Genomic DNA, 21,137 nt, shown 5'->3' with positions numbered 1-21,137 from the left:
AGAAGGTAAACTGTTATAGCCCATCTCACACATCATGCTGGATACAAGCTGATATTTGAGATAGATGGAATCAGGGTCCCCTCAAGCATGCATAACATTCTGGCCTTGGGAGTGTGGAGTACTTTCAGACGCAGGGAGATACAGAGATTGGTCCAGAATAACAATGTACTGATGAGGTACTGAAGCAATGATTTAGATCGAAGTGTCTGCGTGCTAAACTCAGTAATGTGGACACTAGGGCACACATCCCAATTTGTCATCACGGGGACTTGGCCACAAACAACAGAAGTGCTATGTAAATAATGACCTAAAAAACAACACTTGTGGTACCCCACCCAGCGATTCCACCCTGCCCTGCGAGGTCCGGGGCAATTTGCCCCTCTGACTTTCACTCCCCTTGTGACGGCCCTGCATGGATGATGAATGAGTGTACCTTCTCCAATTTAATGACCATTCATCTCCCTCGCCTCAAGCCTCGAGGAGTAGAGACTTTGAGGAAAAGCTCCTAAGGCTTCAGGCAGGCTGCAGTCAGTAGGTGAAAGTGCTGAATGTGGCGGGCAGACAAACAGCAACAGTAGTGGTGACCTGCTACACCACACACTGAGGAAGGGCAGAGGCAGAACAGCCACCTCAGGCAAGCTGCTGGAGTGTGCCACCCGTACAAGGGTAGGGAAAGCATCTGTTCCAAGGTAGGCAGGAATCAAGATAGAAGCCAGGGCCTGCTGCCTCTAAAAGCATGGGCCCTTGTGCTGCTCAGCTCTGAGGCTCACACAGGTGCACACATTCACTTTTGCACCAACGGCCATACCTAGCAGACAGACAAGGCAGAGAGAACAGTTACAAATAAATGGCTCACTATAAGGTGGGGTTGAGTCATCAGACAACACAAGCACCTCCATGTCAATCATCATTACTGTTTTTTAGTTTGGGCTACTAGGTGGTGCTTTTGCACCACTTATAAGCAGAAACTTTTGCATTAGAGTTCATATGGGGAAAAATGGCATATGAAGAGGGAAACAAATTGTTGTTTGGTTATTTGCCCACTAATTGACTATTCATGGTCATGCTAATTCCTATGACCATTGCCACACAGTTCCTACCCCTCCCTGCCCAAAATACCTTCTCATGGGAACTCTTTTACCAAACATTATTCAAGCCTTACCATCAAACTCAGCTTCCAAAGCACCTGCCAGTGTTTTCTCAAGGCAGTCTCCTGAGATTTAATGACTTAATTGGAGTATTAAATGTTCTACTGGTGTAATAAAAATGTCTTAACTAGGTCTGCCTTCAGCCACTCGATTTATAAGCACTATGCATGTCCTTCACTGAAGGCATGTTAAAAACATTGGCAAAGCCAACCGTTTTGTGTTGCGTATACGTTTTAGGCATTTGCAGTCATCGCTAAAAGACACCCACGTACTCACACCATTTTACTCATGCTACCATCAATAGCCTGTTAGTACCACTGTGCCTGGCAAGTGCCTTTCCTATGGCTACACAAAAGTTCAAACTGTTGGCATTGCCAATGCTTGTTTTTATATCTTCCTAGTTCCTGGCTGTCGTCCCCACTCTGATGCCAGAAGGGAGCAGCATGTGTCCAATTAGCAAACTGATTGGTTGCCATGTGGTGGGGAATTACCGGTCTGGGTTGAGCAATGTGTCATCTCATTAGTTTGGGTTATTAGGTGGCAGAGCCACGTATAAGCCAAAACTATTGCAATAGAGTACAGATAGGGAGAAACGGCATCTGAGGAGGGACACACAGCTTGAAGGTGTTGTTTGGCTATTTGACCCACCCATTGACTGCCCATGGCTATGCTAATCCCTATAGGCATTCCCTCCCAGTTCCTGCCCCTCCCCACCAAAACACCTCATCATGGAAACCCAGCTTGCTTACCATCAAACTTTGCTCTCAAAGTGCCTATCAGTGTTTTTTCAAAGCAGTCTTCTGAAAGTTAATGATTTAATGTGAGTTGTAAACACGCTACTGGTGTAAACAAAATGTGAACTAGGTCTGCTTTCAGCCACTCCATTTATAAGCACAATGCATGTCCTTCACTGAAGTCCTGTTAAAAACAAGCTTTGGCAAGGCCAACAGCTTTGACTTGCAGTTTATAATTCTCAGCCATTTGCCAGGCACTGCAAATAGATGCCCAGGTATGTGGACCATCTTTCACCTGCTACCATCAATGGCAGTTAGTACTATGCAGTGCCTGCCAAGTACCTTCCCATGCCTACACACAACCCCAAACTGTTGGCATTGCCAATGCTTGTATTGTGTGTGTGAAATGTGCATGCAGGCACACACTCACAAAGCATATGTTCTTTTCAATGTCTAAATGATGATGTAAATGAGACAAGGAAATAAAGAATGCAAAATGGATTCTGGCCTTGCACTTGGCCACACACTACAAAGTTGTGGTCCCTTTCCCCAAAGCAGTGCCACCGCCAATTTGGGCAGCAGGTGGGGCCCTATTTGCCCACTCATAAAACATCTCTGGCAATGTGTCTCATCGAAGCAGACTGCCGCAGTCTGCACTTGGACATTCTGAACATCCATGCTGAGACACTGAGTTATAAATCTGACTACCTTGTCCAGGCCTAGCCATTGGGAACTGCTCTCTATCACTGCACACACATACATCAATGTTGTCTGTGAGCCCTGCGTTTAGGAGGACTCACAACAGAAACTGTACAACTGCTTAGAATGTTTCTGTTTCCGAAAGTTCACACAGATGACTGGGTGCTGTGTTGGCTGAGTGGAACTTACAGTGAGCCAGCAACCCCCAATCATAGTGACTGTGTGTTTGAAGCATCCCTAGTGGGCATAATAACATAAGGCATGTGGCATTGAGTCACCGTTATTGCTGCAATAAACATTGAAGCATCCATATTGCCATTTACCAAGTGATGACTTGAATCATGACTATGTCACAGCGGACACTGTAGACAGGCATATGACACCTTTTTAAGTTATGTATGCATGTGACAGATTTTGCTAGACTGCATCGGACTGTTGATTGTATTAGTGATGCTGGAAATGCCTTATGGAGAGACAGGGCCTCATAGACTTGTCCTACCATTTCTCTGTGTGTGTATTCTCTGTTGTTTTTTCTGCCACTGAGGTCCAGCCAAGACATCTGGAAGTTCAGCTCTTCATGTTTTCCTTTTGGTGAACAACACCCAGGGGATAACATTATGGCACCCATAGATGGGGGTATACCTTTGTACCCCTTATGTGTATCTTGAGGCACATGTGTGTTACCCACAGAACAGGGCATGGCAGCTACACGCTGACATGGCAGTGTCTCTGACTGTTGTCCATTTTGGGACACCCAGACCCTGCCATAGGAATCAATGGATTCCTGCAGAAAGGCAAGATGGCCCCTGCGGCCTCTTGGTTACTATTGCCTTTTACCTTGTTTACCAAAGTCCTGGGAAGCCCTGACTCTGTCCCTTCGTCCCGACTGGCTGCTGGATGGAAATACCATAGATGGCTCTGGGGCTGCCTCCAGTCAGACTGACTGGAGCCTTCCCAGAGGCTGTCTGGTATGGGTACACCATAGGGGTGGGACCTGTATGAATGGAGTCTGAAATTAACTCACATTGTGGGTGTCTGGTTTATGTGTGTGTGTGACACAATGAATGAGACAGCCCTGACTGATACTGACATACATGCAGTGTAGTTTGCTGAAAGGCTATGTACTTACCCCATTCCACATTATTTGTTATGTGTGTCTGGGTGAAGTGAATGGCCTGAATGCCTGGGAGCCTGATTGGCTGCCTGCCTGCATGGATACCCTTGTGTGTGATTGGCTGACCGAGCCTGGCTCAGTCAGAGTAAATGGGGAACAGATGTATATATTTGGGGACCCCCCCCCCCCACAGTTACCAATTTGTTCAGAAGCTGAATTCAAAGCTGAAGCAAGAAGAAGCTGTTCTTTGAAGCCCAGCTGGAGGAGCAGTCTGCTGCTGCATTGTCTTCATGTAATCCAAAAGCTGCTGTGTTCTTCCAAGGACTGATACAGAGAGGACCTGCAGAGAAGACCTCTCCCTGAGCTATGCAAGCTGCTACTCTTCATCAGAAGTTCCCTGGAAGCCAGTCCTATGTCCCTGCCGTCCAGAGAAGGTGTCTTTGTGAGTCCTGAAGAGGAGTGCCCAGACATCTCAAGTCGAAGAAGTACATTGGTGTCACCCAGGGTCCAGAGGTGTGTTTGAGCGAGTGAGAGGGCGTCGACTCACCGAGTCTTGGCCCCCTCTCACTCATTATGGAGGAGCCAGCTCAGTGAAATACGAGCACTCCCTCAGCATTTTATTTTCAGCTGAGGGAGTGCTCTTAACTATGAAAGGGAAACAATGTTTCCCTTTGACAGTTAAAGTTCCCTAGCCGTGCAAGCTCAATGGGCCATGCAAGGCTGGTGGCATTTGCTTCTCGAGGTTTGCATGGCTCAATGGAAATGCTGGCTGGTGAACTGCATCTCTGTATATGCAAGGGGGAACTACTGCGCCTCCTCGCACATACAGACAGAGCAGGCTGGAGTGGAGTTTCTCGTCACCCACGCTCAGGCCCCTCTATGCATGAGCAGAAACCAGGAAGCTTCCTGATTCCTATTCATGCCAGCAGGTGCTTGAGTGCTGGTGAGGAAAGATCTGTGGCAGAAGGTAAGTTTGTTTATGATCTGTTTTTTATATTTTAAATTATGTGTATGGATGCGTGCATGCTAATGTTGTTAGGTGAATTAATGTATGATGATGGATGCTGGTATGCATGAGAGCGTGACTGCGGTGTGCATGTTGTTTAAATGTATGTGTTTGTATGTTCATTTATTTATTATTTAAATATGTGCATGGATGTGTGTATGCTTGTGTTATGAGTGAGTGCATAATGGGTGCTTGTGTGAATGAGACAGAGTGCTTGCAGTGTGTATGTTGCCTAAATGTGTGCATTTGTATGTTCATTTATTTATTTAAATATGTGTATGGATGTTTGTATGCTTGTGTTATGAGTGAGTGTATGATGAATGTTCTTGTGAATAAAACAGAGAATGGTTGCTGTGTGTATGTTGTGTAAAAGTCTGTTTGTATGTTTTTTTTTAAATAAGTGTATGGATGTGTGTATGCTGGTGTTATGAGTGAGTGCATGATGGGTGTTCATGTGAATGAGACAGAGTGCTTGTTGTGTGTATGTTGTGTAAATCTGTGTGTTTGTATGTTCATTTATTTATTTAAATATGTGAATGCTTGTGTTATGGGTGAGTGTATAATGGATGTTCACGTGAATAAAACAGAGAGTGTTTGCTGTGTGTATGTTGTGTAAAAGTGTGTGTTTGTATGTTTATTATTTAAATAAGTTTATGGATGCGTGTATGCTTGTGTTATGAGTGAGTGCATGATGGGTGCTCATGTGAATGAGACAGAGTGCTTGCTGTGTGTATGTTGTGTAAATGTGTGTGTTTATATGTTCATTTATTTATTATTTAAATATGTGTAAGGATGCATGTATGCTTGTGTTATGACTGAGTGCATGATGGGTGCTCATGTGAATGAGACAGAGAGTGCTTGCTGTGTGTATGTTGTGTAAATGTGTGTGTGTTATTACATATGTGTATGGATGCATGTATGCTTGTGTTATGAGTGAGTGCATGATGGCTGCGCCTGACTGTGAATGAGACAGCGAGTGCTTGCTGTGTGTATGTTGTGTAAGTGTGTGTATGTTTGTGCTGGTCTGAGATGATTTTGGCGAGTGGCGGTAGGAGGTTTGTACAAGAAAGGCATTTTAAAAATGCCTTTGTTGCAACTCCCCTCCTCTCCGGCCATAATCAGCTCTCCGTCTGAGGTGCTGTGGGGTCCAGAGGACAGGGATCTTCTTTTTTTTACTGGACATCTAAAATAGATGTCCAGTAAAAAATACCGTCCACACCCCATGCCCCCCCAGCACCTTGCATATACACATAACCACATTTGATTGTGTGAGTGTATGCGGAGCTCGGTACCCAGGGGACAGACGTGTCATTTTTTTTACTGGACATTGTTGAAAGATGTCCAGTAAAAGAAACATGCCTTACCCCACTGCCCCCCAGCGGATCGCCTACGACCAATCACATGAATTGTGTGTGTGTGAGGCACTGGGGCCCAGGGGCCAGGCATGGCATTTATCACTCGGTATACCCAGTAAAGATTGCCAGCCCAGTCCACTGGGCTTCCGAGCACCTCACATGCAATGTCAGGCCTGACCCCTAAGCCCCCCAGTGACTCTCATGTACACACAATTAATTATCTGTGAATGTGAGGCACTGGAGGGCAATGGGGGAAGGAATGCAATTTGTTAATGGACATCTGATAGATGCCCAGTAGAAAATACCATAACTGGGCCCCCCAGCACCTCACATACATACAATGAATGTGTGCCTGTGAGGCGCTCGGGGCCTCAGGGGGCAGGCATGGCAGTTTTTCCTTGGCATCATTTCCCAATAAAAAATGTCATGCCTGTACCCTGCCACCCCAGCTCCTGACACACATCTGCCCCCTGGGCCCCACAGCACCTCACAATCACACATAATCACATGAATCATTAATGTAGTCATGGCATTTTATACTGTGCATGGTTGATTAAGCAAGCACAATATATTTTATTAAGTAGACATACATTTGAATGCAGCCGTCATTTTATATTGGGCAGCTGTGATAATGCACGTATGGTCAGTGGTATTATTCTTTCTGTGGCATAACATTTTGCATTGAGCATCTTTGATAAAACAGGCATGCTAAGTGTTATTATGTAGCTCGACTGGCATTTTAGTACAACCAGTTTGGACATGTTTTCATACTTGGGCATGCAATTTTAATGGTAAAGCGAACTGTAATATTTTCTTATGTGGGGATACTGCCATATATTGACAGAACAAACATGGACATGTTTTCTTATAGTATCATTACTGGCATTATGCATAAAGCAAGATTGATAATGTGCTTATGTGGGAATAATAGGGTATAATGATGCAGTCAGCATGGAAATGCATGGGTACAGCAAGAGTGAAAATGTTTTACACTGGCACATATTGTGGGAAAAGGCATCATGAAAATGTGTTGGAGAAATGCTCCTGTGCACTGTTGGTGACTTGCATCTATTGGATTTTTTCATGAGTTACCCCTCAAAACCCAATTGCAAACTGTTTGACTTTTTACCCATTTTTTCTAAAATGTGTGCACCATTTTCACCCATTTAAAAAAAATTCTCAGGGGGAAACCCCCCTGACCGTCATTGGTGCTGGTAACTCGCTACGTTTGGTCGCTCTGGCATATCTGGGACAAATATTTACGCCCCGTCCAGTTAGAAAATTCATCAGCCGCATCACAGTAGAACGACGAGCTCGGGGAACAAAGACAAACAACGCTTGGTGTAGGGCAGTGTATCCTACCTTTACAGATGGAGATTCTGATTGATTCTAACTGAGAAGGAAATCAACGCACATTCCTGTACGTTCATGTGCCCTACTGTACAAAATCCAAAAAACAGACACATTGGCACTGCCAGGAAATGTTGTGAGTCAGAGAAACTCACCAGATAACTGTGTGCCATTGTGTCCAAGGAATAATTACTGTGCGTTGACAATCAGAAACGTTGGGTTTGTGAGTTTTAAAATACCAAGTGCCTTGTAAATAAAAGCGGTGTGCGACTGATTCCCTGTGTTGATTGCAGAAAGTCTAGCCAGGCCCTCACAACCTTGGTCGAATGAGTCATGACAATGTCATAGGACTGCCAAGAGTCCGCTGGATATGGGCCCTGATGCCATTTTGTATATAAATACATGCAACAGAAGCCTTCATAGTTCCAGTGCTCTCAGTGTTCCACCTGACTTGCGTTTGAAGGTCAGTCTTTCTTGTTAATTTCCCTTTCAAATCTTGGACCTTTAATTAATTTAGTTTTCCATTCTCAATTTGGGAGAGCTATGCAAACTCCAGCGAAGAACAATTGGCACCTCATCTATCAAATCAACCGAGGCACAAATGTTAGGGAGAATTCTCTTAGAAAGGCTTATTTCCCAAACCTAGAGAGTCCCCCAGCAGCTTTGCTGGATTTTTGGGGTTTGTTTTTTTCTCCTGCTAAGAGTGAGACTCTTTTGTTCCCACTCATAGGCACGATTTGAGGTATGTCTTTGACTTGGTATGTGCTTATGGGCTATGGGGTCTTTTACTCCATAGGGTATCATCTGTTTTGGTATATGTGTTACACAGCACCCTCAGTGCAGTAACACATAGTGGCCCCCAAACATAGACTCCATACCGTGGGACTGACTACTATCTCCCAGGGCATGTAAAGTCACCATTGGCTTTATTAGTCCAAAATTGTGAAAGAACCAGTACAACCCATCATATTGTGGAAGTTCTGGACGGGGTTAATTAGATTGCCGCTGGGTCTGTTTCCAAGGGGGCACTGTCCAGTGCCCCGTGTCGAGTTTCTGGCTGGTGGCAGTGGTTACCACGCGAAATATTCCACCGGAATATTTCCTATGGGATTTTCCCATTCATTTTAAACGCACCACTTTTTTTGGTGCATTGTAAAGATACCGCCGGTTTATTTAATTAATATAAAATCGCCGGTTGTGTCTTTTCGCCAGAACTCTTTTCCAAAATGGTGTTTGTGTCCGTCTCTGTAACTCCAACCAAGGTCGGGCCCTTTGTTCCACTTTTTGGCGGGCTTCTCCACAGAAGCCCTCCAACTGGTGCCACTCTGTCTGGGTTCCACAGGATGTGTGGGTGGGGAATTAGCACCCTGGACTGCGTTGCCTTAGCAACTCAAGTCGCACTGTGTTCTGATTGGCCCAGTGGTGAGCATGTATGAGTGACAGCTAGGCTGTTGAATGGGGGGTTTTCTGCATAAAAGCAGGGCTTTTGGGACTGGAACTTCAGAAGTCGCCACAGGACCTAAGAAATCCGAAGAGGGAGAAGCTGAGCCATCTGCCAGGATGACACCACCGGTGGAGCCCTGCTGCAACAACCTCTCTACTTTCCCGACGACAAGAGAAGATCTTCTGCTGTAAGAGTCTTCTCCCTTTGAGCTGGTGGGGAGAACCAGTTCGCCATTCGCCTTCCAGGACGTCCCTTGGTCGAATCGCCCGTGCCAAGCACCCCGGTGGCCGGATAGCCAAGCTTCACCACTGTGACCGCGAATAAAAGGAACGCACCGTTTAACCGAACGAACCCCGCGGCTGGTCTCTTCCCTGGGCAGTGCAACGACTCCAAGTTTCCTCCTCGACGAGATCTTTTGCTTCCCTCGTCGAAACCACTTACTGCACCCACTGCCAGGAACAACTGCCACTACAGGAGCTTCCTCACTCTTTAAGGTACTGTGTTCGCCTGGCCTCCCTTTCTGCGGATTGCTAAAGGTGACCCTTAAATACTTGGCTTTCCAACTGGGTTGGCCCCCAGACCTTCTAACTTTATCTTTCATATCAAACCAACCTCCTTTGAACATTTCTGCAAAGACTTGAGTGCTTTTTAAACTGTGTGATCTTGGGCACATTTCACCTTGCTCCATTTAAAGTGTGCCTGGCCTATGAACTTTGGCTCTACAGTAGACTCTGCCTTCACTAACTTGCTGTGGTCTTAGAAAAGTGTTGGGAACTGTTTTATTTTCATGACCTGCCTTTTTCTCTCCCTTTAACTTAATTATTGGAGTGCCATCTAAGTTGCGTGCTCACATCTGTTTTTACAAATAGTGGTGTTTAGACCTAGACTTGTCTAATAATTATTAAGGGAGGTGTGTATACTTTTCTGACTGTGTTTGAACTTGCTTTGATTTAGAGTGCTTAGTGTATTTCCTAAAGTATGTTTTAAATAAATAATTATATACTTTTGATACCAAGCTCTGGTCAGTGTTTGCTTGCTCTACTGTGTTTTTAGCCCTATTGTGTATCCTCTGTATACTGCCCTACTCATCTTGAGAGAAGTCTGACTGCTCAGCCACAGCTACCAGGTAAATCTTGGTGGTGCAGACTGCTACCAATTGGGTTTACTGCTTACTCCTGTAGTCTTAATCCTCTTGCAGTGTTCCCCAAGGGAACTGCACAGGATTCTGCCTAACACTGGTGTACACCGGTGGGATTTGTATTGAGGATACATTGTAGAATGCTTCTGATACTTTGGTGCAACTAACCACAAAGCTTAGCACTGGAAAGCTTATTTTCTAACAAGTCAACTATGGAAAGTTACTGCCAGGAGTCCCTTTCTGCAAATACAGCTGATTGTTTAAGAGCCCTTTGTAGACATAAGAGTCTTCCTGTAAAAGTCAAGAAAATAGAATTGATTGAATGATTGTTAGAGAACCAAAGTCTGGGTAGTGGTTCAGAGGAGCCTACCTCCCCAGCAAATGTAGCCAACAGTAATGAGGTTAATATGAATCAAAGTGTTGATAGTATTGTTGTAGATTCAGAGGAGGAAGGTGAGACTAATGTAACTGTCCCCACTGGCCCTCTGCCTGCTCTGCCACCTCAAGCTTTGTCTACTGGACCCTTGTCAGGTCCCACATGAAGTCCTGCATTCATAGAACTAGAAAAAATGAGGCTTGAATTAGAGTTCAAAAGAATTAGTGCCCAATCTGAACAAAAGCACCAAGAACTAAGGCTCAGAGAAATGGAGCTCATGCATGAGCTAGAGATGAAGAAATTGTCTGTGGAAAATGCTTCTCTCCCCGGATCCTCTAGGAGTTCCAGTCCCAAAAGACCCCGGATGCCTAAAGAGATTGTGTGTATGTATGAACCTAAGTTGGTTGTGTTAGATTGGCTGGCTATGTTTGAGTATAATCATGGGCTCGAGGACATCACAGGGAATCAGTTGCTTCCTTGGTTGTTCTCTATGCTACCCCCTGTTGCATCTGATGTGGTAATGGAGTTGGGGGAGGTGGATAGGGTGGACTATGAATGTGTGATTTGGGAAGACCCTTTCCCAGTACCTTAAGAGGTTTAGGACCCTCAGAAAGCATGATGGTACCCCTTGGGCTACCTGGGTGAGTGAAGGTTTGAAGAACTTAGAGGGATGGATTAAGGGTTACAGAGTGAACACTTATGAGGGAATGAGAAATCTTGTTATGTTGGAGTCAATTTATGATGCCTGCTCTCCTGAGCTCCGACAGCACTTGGCTGATTCAAAGGAAATAGATCCCAAGAAGCTAGCTAAGGCTGCTAACTTGTGGGTTGCCAACAGGGCTACTCACAAGGATTCTGGGGCAACTCGGAAAAAGGATGAGGGAAAGCAGCCACCAAAAGAGAACCAAGAGAATTCTAATACCTCCCATACCAAAGAGGGCCAAAACAACAAAATAACCAGGGTAAGCCCCAAGGGAAACCAAATAGGGCTAGTGAGTCCTCTGGTGTTCAACCAGAGAGAGGTCAGCAAAAGCCCCCATTCCAGAGAGCATTTGGAACATGCTATCTCTGTGGAGAAACTGACCATATCAAAGGAGATCCCAGATGTAAGGGTAAACCTGCAGGGATCAGCACAGTCTCCTTAGCCTTCACTCCTGAGGAGGAAGTACAAGTGGCTAGTGCTCACTTTCAATTCTTTGCTGAAGAACCCTTGAGTCTTCAAGCAACTGTAACCTTAGAGTCAATGGGTCTGGTTAGCAAACAGAATAGGGGTGTGTATGACTCCCTACCAGAAAACTCTAAAGTATATCACATGAACAGTGTTCTTGTCAATGGCCAGGATACTCCTGCCAGGAGAGACACTGGGGCCAGCAGAACAGTAGTGGATGAAAGCTTTTTCAAGCCTGAGGATGTTGCTAAGGCACCCAATAGTCCCACTAAATTTTCTGGAGGTCCTGTCCAGATGGTTCCTATTCTACCAGCCCTAATTCAGTGTAATAACATGACAGTGAGGATTCCTGTCAGTGTTCAGACTGAGGTGCCTGGGAGAGTCTTGTTGGGGAATGATCTAAAAACTCTAGGAGTAGTATCAAGTACCCCCAGGCCTCCCAGTATGGAGAAGCAGAACCAAACCAAATTGGCTAGAGAGGCCACCTTAAGGAACCACTCTAAGACTGAGGGAACCTCTACAGAGAACCCCACTACAAGCCCTGGTGTTAGTAAATTGACCTCTAATCCAGGCAAATTTCAGGCTAGTATGTTAGGGAAATGGGAGCCCCAACCAAGCTCCATCATTGTTCCCCCAGTTTTAGAGTCTCTGACTCCCCCTGCTTCTGAGGAAGAGGTGGATAGACCAACTGGGCCCCTCTCTAGGCCTAAGAGAACAGGCAATTCTCAGTGCTGGTGGAAAACCAGAAAAGAGAAGTCTAAGGCCAAAAACCTTCAGACTGTTGGACCTTCTACTGAAGACTCCAACTCAAATCCTAGTATTGGGAGGGAAACGCCTAAACTAGGTAAGGTTAGATCTAAGAGGAATGGGAAGCAGGTACATTGCCTAACCCCAACCCCTCCACCCAAGAGGCCTGAGACCCAACCTGCTCCCAAAAGAGAGGTGGTGAGGAACCCTGGAGGCCCCTCCAGATCTAAGGGAATCCTTTATAAGGACCCCTTGAAAAAGCCTATCACAGGTTCAGGAGTTGTACCAATTTCTGAGGGACTGGTCAACCAGATCTCCTATAGATTTAAAAAGAAAGATGTTCCTCAAAGGGTTTGTAGGTCATATAGCTTACAAAGGAAAAACTTTGATTTTACCATTGAGCACAGGTCAGGATGTCACCACCAAAACGCTGATGGTCTCTCTGGGATGTTTTTAACCGACTAGAGGTATGGGATTCATCCAGGAGTGGATTCAATCCTCCTGTCCCTTGGTCTGGGGGGGGGGGCGAGTGTTAGGGAGAATTCTCTTAGAAAGGCTAATTTCCCAAACCTAGAGAGTCCCCCAGCAGCTTTGCTGGATTTTTGGGGTTTGTTTTTTTCTCCTGCTAAGAGTGAGACTCTTTTGTTCCCACTCTTAGGCATGATTCGAGGTATGACTTTGACTTGGTATGTGCTTATGGGCCATGAGGTCTTTTACTCCATAGGGTAAGATCTGTTTTGGTATATGTGTTACACAGCACCCTCAGTGCAGTAACACAGGGGTGTCATAGTGACCCCCAAACATAGACTCCATACCCGGGGACTGACTACTGTCTCCCAGGAAATGTAAAGTCACCATTGGCTTTATTAGTCCAAAATTGTGAACAGAGCCAGTGCAAACCATCATATTGTGCAAGTACTGGAAGGGGTTAATTAGTTTGCCCCTGGGTCTGTTTCTAAGAGGGCACTGTCCAGTCCCCCCTTGTCGAGTTTCTGGCTGGTGGCAATGGTTACCACGCGAAATATTCCACTGGAATATTTCCTATGGGATTTTCCCATTCATTTTAAACGCACCACTTTTTTTGGTGCATTGTAAAGATACTGCTGGTTTATTTAATTAATATAAAATCGCGGGTTGGGTCTTTTCATCAGAACTCTTTTGCAAAATGGCGTTTGTGTCCGTCTCTGTAACTCCAACCAAGGGCCCTTTGTTCCACTTTTTGGCTGGCTTCTCCACAGAAGCCCTCCAACTGGTGTCACTCTGTCTGGGTTCCACAGGATGTGTGGGTGGGGTAGTTGGCAACCTCAACCTCGTTGCCTTAGCAACTCAAGGCGCACTCTGTTCTGATTGGCCCAGTGGTGAGCCGCCCGGCTCACCACTTAGCATGTATGAGTGACAGCTAGGCTGTTGAATGGGGGTTTTTCTGCATAAAAGTAGTGCTTTTGGGACTGGAACTTCAGAAGTCGCCACAGGACCTAAGAAATCCGAAGAGGGGTGAAGCTGAGCCATCTGCAATGACGACACCACCGATGGAGCCCTGCTGCAACGACCTCACCACTTTCCCGACGACAAGAGAAGATGTTCTGCTGTAAGGGTCTTCTCCCTTTGAGCTGGTGGGGACAACCAGTTCGCCATTCGCCTTCCAGGACGTCCCTTGGTCGAATCGCCCATGCCAAGCACCCCGGCGGCCGGATAGCCAAGCTTCACCACTGTGACCGCGAATAAAAGGAGCGCACCTTGTAACCGAACGAGCTCCCCGGCTGGTCTCTTCCCTGGGCAGTGCAACGACTCCAAGTTTCCTCCTCCACGAGATCTTCTCTTTCCCTGGTCGAAACCATGAACTGCACCTGCTGCCAGGAACAACTAACACCGCAGGAGCTTCCTCACTATTTAAGGTACTGTGTTCCGCCTGGCGTCCCTTTCTGCGGATTGCTAAAGGTGACCCTTAAATCCTTGGCTTTCCAACTGGGTTGGCCCCCAGACCTTCTAACTTTATCTTTCGCATAAAACCAACCTCATTTGAACATTTCTGCAAAGACTTGAGTGCTTTTTGAACTGTGTGATCTTGGGCACATTTCGCCTTGCTCCATTTAAAGTGGGCCTGGCCTATGAACTTTGGCTCTACAGTAGACTCTGCCTTCACTAACTTGCTGTGGTCTTAGAAAAGTGTTGGGAACTGTTTTATTTTCATGACCTGCCTTTTTCTCTCCCTTTAACTTAATTATTGGATTGCCATCTAAGTTACACACTCACATCTGTTATTACAAATAGTGATGTTTAGACCTAGACTTGTCTAATAATTAATAAGGGAGGTGTGTATACTTTTCTGACTGTGTTTGAACCTGCTTTGATTTAGAGTGCTTAGTGTATTTCCTAAAGTGTGTTTTAAATAAATAATTATATACTTTTGATACCAAGCTCTGGTCAGTGTTTGCTTGCTCTACTGTGTTTTTAGCCCTATTGTGTATCCTCTGTATACTGCCCTACTCATCTTGAGAGAAGTCTGACTGCTCAGCCACCGCTACCAAGGGAACTGCACAGGATTCTGACTAAAACAAGCTTTCCTGAAGAGCACCTTGTGATGTCATTCCATGAAGCGATAAATCATGGCAAAAGGAGTCACCAATGTTGGACCTAACAAAGGTGGACGTAGATGTGCCGACGGCGCGCCCATCAGATTTTACAACTCGAAATACACAAAAATACATTGAAAATGAAAAGAAAAATAATAACGTATTGAAAACAAACGGAACACTAAATTGCAAATTAGAAGCGTCATAGCATGCATGCAACATGGCCACAGTGTCTCAGTGTGAATGCGTCCCATTGGAACATACTGCCACATTCCCCACTCTCACGTCCATGCTCCACTAAGCTGGGTCCCCTGAGTGTCTTACCTGGATCCATGCAGATTCATCACGTGCTCTGATATTGTGTTCTGTGACTCATCTGGGATATAAATCGGTCCTGCTTTTTTTCCAAGCGCTGACATTCCAGCCTATGGGTGAAATTTGTCATAAAAGGAACTACAGCTACAAAAGCATGAGAGGTTCTAGGCAGAAATCAGGCGCCTTAGCGTCAAGTTGTTCGATGGGAAAGCACACAAAGCGGGACTGCAATCTCAATCAGACCTGAGTCCTGTACTGCCCCCGTGATTTATATACTTGTTCTACTGACCGCTCATCATGTTTGCAAAAGATGTAAATATGTTTTCAGAAATTGCAGATGGCGATCGCAAGAGGCTGTGTGACTTGGTGGGCCCTAATCTTGGTGGTGTCAAAGCCTTGAACCCAGCGTGATCTGCTGCCCACATTTCTTGGCTGACGCCTCGTTACTGTTATGTCTCTAATCCCGTCCAAAGCATCCGCAGGGATTAGAGTGATGCGGGCCCGCGTGGGTGGGCCTCGCTGCGCAGCTTGCGCTGGAGGACAAAACACACGGACACCATTGTGTAGTCAGCCTGCCCCGGAACTGCCTCTGCGGCGCAGGGGCTGGGCTTTCATTGAGCGCCTTGCGTCACCTCGGCGGAGGCCGGGCGGCGGTTCTTAACGCATACCTTCCATCCCTGGGGATGGCCCCCTGGGTCACCTCGGGTTGCTCACCTTCATTGTCCTGCTCACCCGGTTCTGGCTCATCCCATGGTTCCTCAGCTTCTTCGTTCATTCCTTCTCCGTCTGGTGTGCTTGTCAGTTCCTTGACCATCGATGGGTCCGCACTCAACTGATTGTCTTCTTCTTCTGGGGGGCACTCGCTGTCGGTCCACAAGTTCCTGGGCACTGCCTTGAACCACGACGCATTTCTCGTCACTTGTCTTTTCCCCCTTTTTGCCATTATCATGGTGCCTTGCCGTCTGCTGATTGTCCACGGGGCTGCATCATAGCGAGTGTCCAGTTTGGATTTGGAAGGATTGCTCACCATGACCACTTGATCACCGACTCAGTGATTGGACAGCTTTGCATGCCTTTTGTTGCTCATGTTGGCGTTCGCCCCTGTCCTCCTTGATTCGGTGCGCTCATGGTCGAAAATGTCTGGGCTCCTGCTCGGGTGATGTGGTATGGAGGAATTGATGAGTGTGCCATACATCAGGTCCGCTGGCAGTATCCCTGTCGTGCTGTGGGGTGTGACCCTGTAGTTTCGCAGGAATTGGTACAAGTCCACTTGCCATGGGCTGGCATTGACACGTGACAGGCGCAGTACCTTGTTAATTGTCCTCATGAAGCGTTCTACATCGCCATTTGCATGCGGCCATCTCGGCATGATGTGGTGGTGTCGTATGTTGAGTTCATTAAGGTATTTCTTGAACTCTTCCCCCGTGAATGGTGGACCATTGTCGCGACTGATTCTTCTTGGTAGCCCATGTGTCGCGAACATTTTCTCGATCGCCGGTATGACGGCTTCCGCTGCCGTAGAGTTGACAATCTAGACCTCCGGGTACCTGGAGTGGTTGTCAATTGCCACCAGTAGGTGTGCGCCTTATTTTACAAAGGTCTATGCTTATGGCGTCCCATCTAGTGGATCCTCGCACAGCCGCCTGAATGGGCTCTGGATTCGGCGGAGGCCCGGTTATTTGGCATGGGAGGCATGTGCTGACCAGCCTTTCAACTTTGCCATCGATCTGGGGGAACCACACCCGGTGCCTAATGCGGGCTTTGGTCCGTACTACCCCCTGGTGGCCCTCATCTACCAAGGCTACGATCTTGTCCTGTAGGCTCAGGGGAATTATGATGCATGTACCTCTTAGGATCAGTCCTTCTTCCGTGATGGAGAGGTCCTGTCAGACCACGAAGATTCCTGTGAGGAATTCTTTAGCTTCTGTTGTTTTGTTGTGTATGTTTTGCAGGAATTACCTCCATTCCCCTGAGTTGATCGTGTCCTTTATCCGATCGCAGCATGGGTCTCTTTGGGCGGCCTCTCTTATGTCCTCCAGGCTGACCGCCCGAGGCATCATGGCGTGTACCACCTGGCAGATATGCTCCTCCGTCTCTTCTGCTACATGGATCTCCTTTGGTGTTGCTGCTCTCGGATGTCTTGAGAGGAAGTCAGCCGGGTTGCCGCTGCCTGGCTGGTATGCCAGCTCGAAGTCATATTGCTGGAGGTGCAGCAGCCACTTAGCATTTCGGGCAGGGGGTGAGATGATGTTCCCGTGAAGATGGGGAGCAGCGGTTTATGATCTGTATATGTTTTGAATTTCCGACCATACAGATATAGGTGGAAGTGGCGGCAGCCCCATAGTACAGCTATCGCCTCCTTCTCGATGTAGGAATACCGCTGTTCGGTTGGTGTTAATGCCCTGGAGGCATACGTGGCCGGCTTTTGCTCTCCCATGTTCGTCACCTGTATGAGAATGGCCCCTAAACCCACGGGGCTGGCGTCAGTGGGGAGTGCTTGGTCGTAATAGGCCATAGTGGTGTCCGCCGACAGTGACGCTTTGATGTGTTCAAACGCCTCTTGGCAGGCAGGTCCTCACTCCCACTTCGTGTTGGCCTTTGTTAGTTCTCACAGAGGTTCCGAGAGCGTGGCTAGGTTCGGGATAAACCTCCCACAGTAGGTGGCCATGCCTAAGAAACTGCGCACCTCCGTTGGTGTGGTAGGAGGTGTGGCAGCTTGAATGTCAGCCACTTTCTGGGGGTCTGCTGAGATGCCTGTGCTATTGAACATGTACCCAAAAAAATAGATCTCATCCTTCAGGAATTCACATTTTTCTTTGTGTATTGTCAGGCCTGCACTTTCCAACCTGTTGAGTAGCATGTGCAGCCTTCTCATGTGTTCTTCTTTGTTGCTGGCATGGATCAGAATGTCGTCACTGACATTTAAAACTCCCGGTATGTCTCGGATCACCTCCTGTATTGTCTGCTGGAAGACCTCACCGGCTGAAGAGATCCCAAAACTCAGACGCTTGTACCTGCGTAGGCCGATGTGGGTTGAAAATGTCGTTATGTACCGGGAATCCCGGCGCAGCTTCAGCTGGTGATAGCCGGCGTTCAGGTCGACCTTAGAGAATATCTTGGACCCGGTGAGGTCTGCCACTATCTCATCCAGGGTCGGGGTGATATGGCGCTCCCGCTTGATGGCTTCATTGGGTAGGCGCATGTCTATGCATATTCTGACCTTCCCAGGTTGTTTTGGCTTTTTTGTGACAACCATGGGAGAGACCCATGGCGTGGGCCCTGTGACTTCCTCGATGATGCCTGCTTTCTCCAGTGCCCTTAGTTCCTTTTCCACTTGGTTGCGGATGTGGAACGGTGTCCTGTGTCGTACAGCTCTTGGTTGGACTGACTCATTGATGTGTAATTTGATTGATTTTCCTTACAGGCACCCTATGCCCTTGAGTATGTTAGGGTATTTTTCCAGCACCTTTTCGACCTCTTGCGAATCATTCATTTCACAGATGAAGCTTACCAGCCCTAGTCTTCTGCTGCGTCTCCACTCAGGAGGCATTCGATGCCCGCATTCACCACGTAGATCTTTGATTGCAGTTATCTTTCACCGTTGCTGATGGTGGTTCGGAACCTACCCACTGTGGGCAGGGGGGTCTTGCACCCGTATGCAAATAGTAGCGTGTCTGTTGCCTTCAAGGCGGTGAGGGCATTAGTGTCTTGAACGTGGTTAGCGGCATTACATTTACGGACGCTCCGGTGTCTATGGTCATCACAATGTTCTGGCCTTGGATCGCTACCTGGCATCTTCGTCTTCTCAATTTTTTCATTGGCGTGGTGTCTCCGTGGTTGAGGGCGGACACCAAGTAAACCTTCCTCCCTTTCTTCCATTGCTCCTTCGCGGAGTCTTGTTGGAGCTGTGCTGCGTCATCTCCTTCCTCCTCAGTGGAAGAGTTGTGGTCTCGATCCGTCTGGCGTTGGCCTGTTTTTTCTTCTTACCCCCACTCCTGTCCTGGGGTGCTTGTGATGTCTGTTGTTATGCGCCTGACGACCTGCATACCTTGGCATAATGGTCTTTCCTACCACATGCACCGCATGTTGTTCCCTGAGCTCGGCAGTTGCGTCTTCCGTGGCGAGGCCCTCCACACCACCCACATTCCGTGGGCCCTGGTACTCGGGGCTGCAATCTGGGGTGTGTGTAGTTTCTGCCGATTTCATCCCTCGTGGGTTGGCAATTGGTGATCTGTGCCACGGTGTCCGATGTGAGGGCTGGCTGTAGCTTCTGAAGGATCGTGCCCATACGCGCCGCCCTGGCATGTGCCAGTTCCCTCTGGCGGCCCAGTTCAAAGATTCGAGTCAAGGAAATGCCCTTCTCGCTCAGTACCATCCTTCTCAGTTTTTCTGACTGGATGCCGTTTATAAGTTGCTGGCGGATTTCTTTCTCAATGTCTGTGAATTCACATGATATGGCCAACTTCCGGAGTCGGTGTGGTAGGCATCTAGAGTCCGATTGATGTGCAGAATATGAATGTCTCGTAATCTGGGTTGAGTTGGGGGAGAAAATGGGCCGTTAGGGCATCCTTCGTCTGCTGGTAGACATCAAGGCTTCTGTCGATGGTCAGCGAGTGGAAGATGCGTAATACTTCATCCCCCACATTTAGCAGTAGATGCGACTTCATCTTCCTTGCAGTGGTAATGTCTTTACATTCCATTGCCATCTCGAACTTTTGTAGACACAATTGCCATCTTGGGCCAACTGATGATGGGTCGGTTTATGGGTCAAAAGGATAGATAGACACTGAAGAGCCACCTTGTGGGCGAGTTTGATATGATATGATAAGACATTTTTAACGTGCCTATACACAAGTGTTTCAAGGCGCGACGAGGCAGGGAGGGGGACAAAGGGAAGACAGACAACGATCCTACTAGGCCAGGTGTCATTCAGATCGCGCAAGTGCATGGTCAGAGGGGGAAGGGAAAGTGCAAGGGGAAAGGGAGCGGGGAAAGTGCAGTACAGTAGAATAAACAGGATAAATAATAAGGGCCAGCTGGTGGCAAGTGCAGGGTAAGTGCAGGCAAGTGCTGGGGGTGCTGTAGGGATACAGAGACAGTTCCACAGTGCAGTGGTTGCCAAGGGAGGCAGTGCAAGGGGAGAGTGGCTGGGGCAGGGACCGAGATCAGTGAGAGTGGCTCAGTTGCAGATTCAGTGCAGTTTCAGACAGGAATTTAGCAGGGGAGAGGAGGAGAGAAAGCAGAAGCAAAGAGGAAGGTTTTGAGGTGCTTCCGGAACCAGAGATGGTTCTCCTGAAGTTTCAGGGAGGCAGGAAGGCTGTTCAAGAGGGAGGCCCCTGCCGCGGAGAGAGATCTACCCCCAACTCGTTGCTTGGAGAAGCGGCTGACCCTGAGGGAGTTGGAGGCGGATGAGCGAAGAGCTCGAGAAGGAAGATATTTAGGAAGAGAGAGTTGAAGGTATTTTGGCCCCAGGCCCCAGAAGGCCTTGTGGACAATGCAGAGGGTTTTGAATTTAATCCTCGCAGCCACATGGAGCCAACACAGAAATTTGAGACCTGGAGAGATATGGTCCCTGGGCTTGAGGCCAAGGACAAGTCTCGCAGTCCTGTTCTGGATGAGTTGCAGAGGGCGGAGAGTAGAGGCAGGAAGTTTTAGATAGAGGCTTTTACGGTAGTCCAGCTTAGAGAGAACCAGGGCTCTGGAGGCAGTGAGCTTCTGGGGGAAGGAGAGGAAAGGAAGAATACCTCTGAGGAGGTGCAGCTGGTAGTGTGACTTCTTAGAGACGTCAGATATGTGAGGAGAGAAGGAGAGTGTGGAGTCAAAGATGACCCCAAGGTTTTTTGCCTTACAGGTAGAAGCAGGAAGAGGGCCAAGAGAGGCCGGCCAGAGAGCTTCAGGGAAGGAGGGAGTGGGCGTGCCGATGAGTAGAATCTCAGTCTTACTGGCATTAAGGCAGAGGTCATTGGTGGC

This window comes from Ambystoma mexicanum, chromosome 5p (assembly GCF_040938575.1).
Source record: "Ambystoma mexicanum isolate Mex_15411 chromosome 5p, UKY_AmexF1_1, whole genome shotgun sequence".
NCBI classification, from domain to species: domain Eukaryota; kingdom Metazoa; phylum Chordata; class Amphibia; order Caudata; family Ambystomatidae; genus Ambystoma; species Ambystoma mexicanum.
Note: the sequence above shows the minus strand (reverse complement) of the source record.